At 44.8% G+C, this 10,821-nt stretch overlaps 1 pseudogene; it reads left to right on the top strand.

Moving 5' to 3' along the window:
• The first annotated feature begins 2,892 nt into the window (after positions 1-2,892).
• Positions 2,893-3,019, top strand: LOC145540028 (small nucleolar RNA SNORA70; annotated as a pseudogene).
• The last annotated feature ends 7,802 nt before the right edge of the window (positions 3,020-10,821 follow it).

A 10,821-nucleotide genomic window follows, 5' to 3' on the forward strand; every position in this document is an offset into this window, starting at 1 on the left:
AGATCTGAGAGACGGGAATGGTGCCCTGAATTCAGCCAGATTCAGTCATTGGTTCATTCACTGATTTATTCATTCATTCAGTGAAGGCATATTCATCAATGCTTAGAACACATCAGATGTTGTTAAAGGTGCTGGGTCATAGCAATGAGCAAAACGGACAAGGGTCCTGCTCTCCCTGAGCTGTGTTTTAGTTTACAGCAGCAGCTCTGTCCTGGAGACCAGAGGCGAAGGAAGAAGGAGAGTCTGGTGCACAGAAGGACAGGGACCAGGGATTTCTCGGGACCCAGCAGTGACCCTGGTCAATCTCCACCAGGCCACGGGGCTCCCTGTTGGTGTATCTTTAGCTCCTGTCCCGAAATCTATGGGGCCAGACCAGTTCTCTTCCTGACTCAGGAACAGGGACTGGTTCAGATTCCAAAGCTGAGGGGCTCAGAGACCCCCAACAAGGAGAAACTAGGAACAGGAGAACCAAAGACAACCTTCTGTTTTTCTTCTAATCTTCGGGTCATTGACCCCCTCACAACATTATTAACTTGTAATTGACCTGAATTCTAAGCTCTTATTCTTTTTATCTTAATGATGTTTTTCACATGAATAGGAGATGGTGACTCACCTCTAAGATTACACTTGAGATTTCAACTTGTAGTTGTTACCATAAATGCACATTGGCTCCACTGGCTGTAGTGTTCAAGAAAGCAGTTTCATAAACCTCCTTTTCTCATTTTTCTGTAGAGAATGCCAAAGATCCAAGTCACTGCCTAATTCAACTTTTTACTCTTTATCCTATGTTTTCAATGTACTCAAAACTTCCTTACTCCTACTAAGATCCTTCACTTTCTTAGAAAGCTTCCCATCCCTTAACTTCATCCCTGGTGGCTTTTTTCTCTCCTTTCAGCATCTTGTCTCAGGAAAAAAGATTGCATGAATTTCCTGTGGCTTCTGTACCACAAACTCAGTAGCTTGAAAGAGTAGACATTAATTCTCTGACAGGTTTAGAGGCTGGAAGCCCAAGATCAAAGTGTTAGCAACTTCTGTGACTTGGAGCAAGTCATTTAAACTGGAAATAGTACTGCTATCCAAAATAAATAATTTCATAGAAGGTAAGCCTAGGAAAATCATAAACTACTATGTAAACACAAGGTCTGCCACTATTCTGGTTTTCATTGTTTCAGCAATGTACTATACATGACCGCTGAACAACTAAAGATTGAGCTAACAGATGACCCAACAATCCTGCTCCCAGGCATATACTGGACAAAATTCTAATTCAAAAAATACATGCACCCTAATGTTGATTGCAGCACTATTTACAATAGCCAAGACAAAGAAGCAGCCTAAATGTCCACCAATACAGGAATGGTTAAAGAAGACTGGTATATACATACAACGGAATACTACCCAGTCATAAAGAAGAATAAAATAATGCCATTTGCAGCAACAAGGATGAACCTAGAGATTACCATACTAAATGAAGTCAGACAGAGAAAGAAAACTATTTACTTCCTATGTGAAATCTTAAAAATGATATAAGTGAACTTATTTACATAACAGAGACAGACTTGGAGACTTCAAGAAGAAACTTACGGTTACCAACAGAGGAAAGATAGGGCATGGGAAGGATAAATTAGAAGTTTGGGATTAACACCTACACACTACTGTATTTACAATAGATAACCAACAACAGCCTACTGTATAGCACAGGAAACTCTACTCAATAATCTGTAATAATGTAAATGCTAAAAAAACCTGAAAAAGAACAGATGCATGTATATGTATTAATATCAGTATAAATGAATCACTTTGCTGTTATAACTGAAACTAACTCAACACTGTAAATCAACTAAACTCCAATATAAAATAAAATTTAAAAAAATGAAAGACTTCACATAATGTATTTATCTCTTTTTATTGGTAAAACTTTTAACAACTGCATCCATATGTACAAACTAACATTATACTTGTTCCTCAGAAAGGTGACAAAAATTCCTTGAAATTCATGAGTGTTGTTTACCCAACAAATATTTATTGAGTGCCATGTTAGGAATTGTTCTGCAGAAAAGTAGTGCCTGAAATGGATACAACTCCACCCTGCTGGAATAGAATTCATGCAGGAGAAAAACAAACAAACAAACAAACAAAAAGAATTCATGCAGGGGAGAAGAGCTGTTGTTCTGTTGCTCAGTCGTGTCTGACTCTTTGCGACCCCATGAACTGCAGCATGCCAGGCCTCCCTGTCCATCACCAGCTCCTGGAGCTTACTCAAACTCATGTCCATCAAGTCTGTGATGCCATCCAGCCATCTCATCCTCTGCCGTCCCCTTCTCCTCCTGCCCTCAATCTTTCCCAGCATCAGGGTCTTTTCCAATGAGTTGGCTCTTTGCATGAGGTGCCTAAAGTATTGGAGCTTCAGCTTCAGCATCAGTTCTTCCAATGAAGATTCAGGGAGAGTGAACAGGGTAAAAAAGTAAAATGTCAAAGGAAAATTACATAATGACAAGGGCTTTAGGGAAATAAACAAGTCAGGCTGTGTCAGATGAAAAATGGATTAAATTTTAGATGTGGGAAGAGGTTTCCCAGGAGAGGGAAGATCCTGTCTGGTGTTTGGGGGGGCCAGCTGGTGCCCTGAGGACCAGCAGGACTGGGGCAAGAGGAGAGATCTGAGAGATGGAGGCCTCAGAGCAGGGAGGGGATACCAGGGGGCCTCAAGCTCTTCTTCTGAGTCAACGTGGGCCACTGCAGGGCTTCAGCTGAGGAGAGAGGGTCTGACAGATGTTTTAACAGGATCCCTCTGGCTGCTGTTTTGAGAACAAATAGTGTTTAAAAGCCTTTAGAAATAAGTATTCAAATTTGAAAGTCACACTGACAAATCATTTTTAAAATGTCAAATTATATTTGCAGCCAATTAAGCCAACTGTGCTCCATTCCCCATGGGGGCTTGGTGTGCAGTGACTGCAAATGTCGGGTAGTATATGCAGCCTGTTGCCTGGGTGGGTTGCCCTAAGGGACCTTGGAAAGAGCCCTTTCCAGGGGACATTCATGACTGGCCTGCTGCCCTCAGTCCAGGCTGCAGACAGGTATGTGCGGTGCCTTTGGAAAGGCCCAGGGCACAGTGGCCAGGGTCCACACTGGCGAAGTCATAAAGTCCATCCACACCAAGCTGCAGAACAAGGAGCATATGACTGAGGCCCTCTGCAAGGCCAAGTTCAAGTTCCCTGGCTGCCAGAAGGTCCACATCTCCAGGAAGCAGGGATTTGCTAAGTTTAACATGGATGAATCTGAAAACATGGCGCCAGAAAAGCAGCTCATCCCAGATGGCTGAGGCGTCAAAGTGAAAAGTGAAGTAGCTCAGTCGTGTCCGACTCTTTGCGACCCCATGGACTGAACCCTGCCAGGCTCCTCCATCCATGGGGTTTTCCAGGCAAGAGTACTGGAGTGGGTTGCCATTTCCTTCTCCAGGGGATCTTCCCAACCCAGGGATTGAACCCGGGTCTACTCGCATTATAGGCAGATGCTTTACCATCTGAGCCACCAGGAAAGATCCGAGGGGTCAAATGCTTCTCTAATTATGGCCCCCTGGACCAATGGTGGGCCTGCACTCATGAGAGCCTTGGTGCTTTCCCCTGCTCACTCACGCTCACTGCTAAATCCACCTCCCTGTCAAAACAAAATGTCAAATTATGCCAACTGTACTTCAATAAAACTGAAACGAATGAAGAAAGGGATGAGTGAATGAATGAATGAGTAGAATGTCAAATGGTTACTTTTTTTCAAGCCAGATTAGGTGGTTCTTACAGGGAAATAGTTCACTCGTTTTTCTATACAAACACCAAAGTTTAGGGTGAAAATAAAGGAACGAGACACAACCAGCTAGTTTCCTCCAATATTCTCCCTCATTATCGAGCGTGTTCAAGCTCAGAGAGGGAACAGCTTCCTTGATCTCCTCCCCTCTCCCCAACGAGGAAGACCCAGCTGTTCCTGGGGTGGCCCACCGCCGGGACAGCCACTGTGGGAGGAGACCTGAACGCAGCCCTGGGATGGACCATCTGGCGCAGCCCGGGCACCTCCTACCCAATTGGCTTTGCGTCTTCCTCTGCCGCCCAGGCTGGTCCAGGAAAAGAGCATCACAGGTCAGCCCTCTCTAGGCGTGAAAGATGCTATAAGCCTCAATCACAGGCCAGATGTTTCACAGAGAGCTGCCAACAGAAACCAAACAATTGGATATAATAAAATACATATTGCCCATAAAGAAAAATGAAATGCTGACACAGGTTACAACCTGGAGGATCCTTGAGAAGAGTAGGCTGAGTGAAAGAAGCCAATCACAAAAGACGCTTGCTCCTTGGAAGAAAAGCTATTATGACAAATCTAGACAGTGTATTAAAAAGCAGAGATCATCACTCTGCTGACAAAGGTCCATATAGTCAAAGCTATGGTTTCTCCAGTAGTCATGGACAGATGTGAGAGTTGGACCATAAAGAAAGCTGAATGGTGAAGAATTGATGCTTTCAAACTGTGGTGTTGGAGAAGACTCTTGAGAGTCCCTTGGACTGCAAGGAGATCCAACTAGTCAATCCTAAAGGAAATCAATCCTGAATATTCATTGGAAGGACTGATGTTGAAGCTGAAGATCCAATACTTTGGCCACTTGATGGGAAGAGCCAACTCATTAGTAAAGACCCTAATGCTGGGAAAGATTGGGGGCAGGAGGAGAAGGGGACAAAAGAGGATGAGATGGTTGGCCTCACTGACTCAATGGACATGAGTTTTGAGCAAACTCTGGGAGACAGTGAAGGACAGAGAAGCCTTATGTGCTGCAGTCCATGAGGGTCACAAAGAATGACTGAGTGACTGAAAAACAAAACAAAAAATGGTATACTTCTGTTCATGGGAAAAGCCCAGAATAGGCAGACAGAAAGCAGATTAGTAGTTACACAGGACTAGCAGGGGAGAGAAGGGCTGATGGGGTGACAGCTAACGGAAACAGAGCTTTTTTCTGAGGTGATAAAAATGTCCTAAACGTGAGTGGGGTGATGACTGCCCATATTTGTGAATATTCCTAAAACCACTGAACCCTATACTATACATGGGTCAATTTTGCAGTATGTGGATTATATCACAGCACAGGCGTTTATGTGAGTTTGCGTAGTAGGTAGCTTGAAAAGACCAAGTCAGACTGACACAGAGGCCCTGACCTGCTGCCTTGGGGGCAGGGGGCAGATGGCCACCTGTCTGCTGTGTGTTCTGTGTGACAGAAGCGCCCTCTGGCTCCCTGCAAGTGGGGAAAGTCATGGGAGAAATGTCTCACCCGGGACTGACTACATAATTTGCAGAGCCTTCTGCAAGATGGAAAAGAGCCTCTTATTAAAAAAAAAAAAAAAAAAAATATATATATATATATATATATATACATATATATATATAGTAAGGGAATTCCCTGGCAGTCCAGGGGTTAGGACTTTGCACTTTTGTAGATGAGGCCACAAGTTCAATCCCTGGTGGGGGAATTAAGATTTCACAAGTCTTGGGGCATGACCAAAAAAATAAAAAATAAATAAATGAAAATGCAATTTTTTAAAAAAATTTTAAAGTATTAAGAATTCCGTGATGGCACCTGGGACCCGGTCCCCTTATTGTCCCTTTTTCCAGGTGTGGAGGTCGGGAAGGGGTGTGTCCCTGCGAGTCATCTCTCCTTTGTTTTAATAAGTGGGGGCACATACAGGACTGTTTCTTTGCTCAGAGAGCTGGGATACCTCCTGCAGAGTTCTGTGAGAACCTTCCAGAAGCTGAGCCCTGGGGTTCTTCCCTTGACAGCTGAGAGTGGTGAGTGGTCTCTCCTCCTCACCCTCAACCAGAACCAAAGAGGCAAGTTGGAGATGACAAGTCTGGCATTTAGAGGTAAAGCTAGCATTAGTGGTAATGAGAATCAGTGATTTACATAATGACTATAAACTAGAGACACTAACAACTCCATGGGTCTGAAATAGACATAGACACCGGAATTCATAAAAGTAAAGAAACGAGGGAAAATACCTTGCAGCAATTGGAAAGCCATTCCTCAAAAGAACGTGAAACAAGAGGGAAGGAGGCAGGGCACAACCTTTAAAAGAATGACATACCAGGTGACCATACGACATGAACTGGTTAGAATCATCTAGGTCCAAGATGGCGGAAGGTTCCACTTCCAGTGGACCCTGAGCCTCAGTACACGCTCACTGTAATACACTGCTGCTGTTTCGTCACCAAGTCGTGTCTGACTCTTTGCGACCCCATGGACTGTAGACCACCTGGCTCCTCTGTCCGTGGGATTTCCCAAGCAGGAATACTGGAGTGGGTTGCCATTTCCTTCTCCAGGGGATCTTCCCAACCCAGGGATCGAACTCAACTCTCCTGCATTATAGGAGATTCTTTACTATCTGAGCCACCAGGGAAGATAATACATTAGCATAAGCTAAATGACACACCCACAGGTGCCCTGACAGTTCCAAGGCTGATGATAAAAGGCCAAAAAGTGGGCGGTGGCCCAATTCCTGGAAATCTCCACTCCTTCTCCAAAGTAGTTGGAACAATCCTCCTGCTCAATAGCCTATGAAATTTCCCAGCCCATAAAACTAACCACCCCATATCTCAGGGCCTCTGGCCTTCTGAGATGGCCCACACTCTGTCTGTGGAATGTGTTTTTCCTGGAGCTACTTTTGCCTTTTAGGTGGACTGAATTCTGCCTATAGAATGTGTATCTCTCTCAATAAATTCACTTCTTACCTATCACTTTGGCTTTCACGGAATTTCTTCTGTGCTAACACATAAAGAACCTGAGCCTCATTAAGTCCGGGGACCAGGTGTGTGATCTCAACTAAAGGGGCTCAAATTCTAATCTGGGTTTTGACTGGGTTCGAGTCCCAGCCTGAGGGGAGCAGTTTCAAATGGACATAAAATAAATACCTGGTTTTAATGATTATTCACGTGTTGCTTCTGTCACATTCCTGGGCTTTAAAATGCTAATCCAGGTTTTATGTTATCACCAAAAGCGGCAATGTAAAGTAGCCTCCCTTAATCACTGGCTGGACTGCGGGGTGCAGCAGTGACTAACTCTTCGTTTGTGTGAAGACTAGCAGCTCGGTGTCCAGTTTGCAAGATAAATAGTCAGGTTGGTGCTCAAAGCATCATTCAGTCCAGTGTGTACTGTGGGAATCATTTTGTGATTCAGAACACACACACACAACTCTGAAATCCTGTATCTCCTCAGATCTGACTCACACTGCAGACACATTTATTTAGGGATTTTCAATTCTTCAGAATACAACAGGTCCCTCTTACTATTTTTGTTGTTCAGACTTGCCTAGAGCCTGTCATCACGCAGCTTAATATCACAGTGGATTTTGAAGGCGGCTCATATACTCTGAGAGCACTGCCTTATAAGGAAATATGACTGCATCAGGGAGGCAGCGGGGGCAGCTGGCCTGGACTGCGGTCCCAGGTCCACCAGGAAATAGTCCTATGACCAACAGCAAGAAATTGATCTTCCACGGGCTTTAGTTTCCTTATAAAAATAGAAATTGGTCTCACTTATTAACTCTCGTTTTTTTTTTTCCAATTTTAAAATTCAGTGTTTATTCCTCGATCCTGCCACCAAAGGCCAGAGAATTACAGTGAAACCGTGTGTGCCAATGGACGGCATATTGGTATTGATCTGATTCCTTGTTGTGAGTCAAAACCCTGCTTAGAGTGTAGAACTGGACGGTCATTAGACGTGGCCGAAAGGAACAGTGAAATCAACCCTTGCAGGGTCAGGGGAGCCCTGCCTTATCAGTCACAACCTTGTACGTGCCAGGCATTGTTCTAAGAGTTTAAGAAACTTTAACTCACTTAATTGTCCAGCGGCCCTAGAAGAAAAGCACGGCTATTATGCAAATGATGGAGAAGGAAACTGAGGCCCAGATAGTTTATGTAGCTTGCCAGGGTCACAGTTGGACAGCTAAGGAAAGGCTGAGTTGGGATTGGACCCCAGGGAGACTGGCCTATCAAAGGACAAGATCACGGGCTTGCTCTAGGTAGCTGTCCTGCCTTCATGCCCATAGGGATCAATCACAAGGGACCAATTTTGGGGCTCCAAAATCACTGCAGATGGTGACTGTAGCCATGAAATTAAAACATGCTTACTCCTTGGAAGGAAAGTTATGACCAACCTAGACAGCATATTAAGAAGCAGAGACATTATTTTACCAACAAAGGTCCATCTAGTCAAGGCTATGGTTTTTCCAGTAGTCATGTATGGATGTGAGAGTTGGACTCTAAAGAAAGCTGAGCACCGAAGAATTGATGCTTTTGAACTGTGGTGTTGGAGAAGACTTGAGAGTCCCTTGGACTGCAAGGAGATCCAACCAGTCCATCCTAAAGGAGATCCGTCCTGGGTGTTCATTGGAAGGACTGATGTTGAAGCTGAAACTCCAATCCTTTGGCCACCTGATGGGAAGAGCTGACTCATTAGAAAAGACCCTGATGCTGGGAAAGATTGAGGGCAGGAGGAGAAGGGGACGACCCAGGATGAGATGGCTGGATGGCATCACCGACTCGATGGACATGAGTTTGGGTAGACTCCGGGAGTTGGTGATGGACAGGGAGGACTGGTGTGCTGTAGTCCATGGGGTCGCAAAGAGTCAGACACGACTGAGCGACTGAGCTGAACTGAATGAGGCTGCCAAAAGCAGATGAAATTGACATAGGACATTAGAGGCAGTTTTTGACCTTCCATAGTTGCATGTTGGCTGTTTTGAGGAATCTTAAAGAGAAGTATAGAAGCAAACTGCCTACTCTCCAGTAGTATGGGACCACCCTGGGGGGTCGAGTAATGCTACAAGGGTGCTGGATCACCCCAGGTTGGCCTGGATTCTGGGAACACGTGCCAGCAGACGGGCATGAATAGAGGGTACTGCATGGTATACTGGAGAAGGCAATGGCAACCCACTCCAGTACTCTTGCCTGGAAAATCCCATGGACGGAGGAGCCTGGTAGGCTGCAGTCCATGGGGTCACAAAGAGTCAGACATGACTGAGCGACTTCACTTTCACTTTTCACTTTCATGCACTGGAGAAGGAAATGGCAACCCACTCCAGTGTTCTTGCCTGGAGAATCCCAGGGACAGCGGAGCCTGGCGGGCTGCCGTCTATGTGATCGCACAGAGTCGGACACGACTGAAGCGACTTAGCAGCAGCAGCATGATATACACATCGTGTGCCTATCTGCTGTGTGAGGTGAGGGGAGTTGGGGGCGCTTTAAAATTAAAGTTCATCTGTTCCTTTTTAAAATTATTTTTCATTTATTTTTGGCTGTGCTGGGTCTTCGGCGCTTTGCGTAGGCTTTCTCTAGTTGCGGCGAGCGGGGCTACTCTAGTTTCAGCACAGGGACTTCTCAGTGCGGTGGCTTCTGTTGCAGAGCGCATGCTCAGTAGTTGAGGCGCACAGGCTCAGTTACCCACAGGATATGGAATCTTCTGAGACCAGGGACAGAACCCATGTTCACTGCATTGACAGGTGGACTCTTAACCACTGGAACACCAGGAAGTCCTCATCTGTTCCTTGACCCTAATATGCATCAGTAGAATAACTCCTGCCAGACATGACCCAGTGACTGCAAGGTAAATGGTCAGCAAAAGAAACAGGTGATAGAATACGCATGAATTTGTTTCCAGTCCCTCAGTCGTGTCTGACTCTTTGCGACCCCATGGACTACAGCACACCAGGCCTCCCTGTCCTTCACAATCACCCAGAGTTTGCTCAAGCTCATGCCCATTGAATCAGTGATGCCATCCAACCATCTCATCCTCTGTCGTCCCCTTCTCCTCCTGCCTTCAATCTTTCCCAGCATCAGGGTCTTTTCCAGTGAGTTGGCTCTTCATATCAGGTGGCCAAAGGATTGGAGCATCAGCTTCAGTATCAGTCCTTCCAATGAATATTCAGGGTTGATCTCCTTTAGGGTGGACTGGTTGGATCTCCTTGTAGTCCAAGGGACTCGCAAAAGTCTTCTCCAACACCACAGTTTGAGAGCATCAATTCTTTGGCACTTACCCTTCTTTATGGTCCAACTGTCACATCCGTACATGACTACTGAAAAAAACACAGCTTTGACTAGACAGAACTTTGTCCACAAAGTGAATGAATGAATTAAATTATATCTATCTCTAAGTGCATTTTGTCCTCCACTGCCTACCCCCTTCTAGGATTTCCAAAGTCTCACATTTATGTACGGTATTTGCACAACTGTGGACTTCATTTTTACTTCTCCAAGAGCAGGGACTAAGCCTTTACTCATCTGTCTTCTCAGCAGCTGACACTGTGTTTGCTGAATGAATAAATGATACACCTCAAACCATATGACGTCTGTTTAGCTTGCAGCTGGAAACTGCTTCAAACTGTATATTGCCTATTGATTAAGATTTCAAGGTAAATACAGATATGTTTCTAAGGAAGAGTTTTTGTTGTGGTTTTTACAGGATGACTTGGTAAGCTAATCATTTTTAATAATTACGTCTGGCTTCTAAAGAACTCTATGTGCATTTTGCTCTCTAGAAATTTAGTATTTATAATGCATTCATTCTGCTATAATTCCTCTTTCTTCCTCTCTTCGATGAGCTTCCTTCTTTCTTAAAGGAAGAGTTAAGGCTGCTCCTACACTCAGTTTGATATGGTGTATCTGGTCATTTCAGCCCAAGCGCATCCCAACTTTTAATTTCCTTCTAACACCTTCGACTTTTGATCTTGAAGCACAAGGGTCATACTTTTATTGGGTTTAATTCACTGGAAAACCCGATGTCCCTTGTGAATCAAG

The sequence above is a fragment of the Giraffa tippelskirchi genome, chromosome 2, assembly GCF_054371585.1.
Source record: "Giraffa tippelskirchi isolate mGirTip1 chromosome 2, T2T-mGirTip1v1.2.pri, whole genome shotgun sequence".
In the NCBI taxonomy this organism is placed as follows: Eukaryota; Metazoa; Chordata; class Mammalia; order Artiodactyla; family Giraffidae; genus Giraffa; species Giraffa tippelskirchi.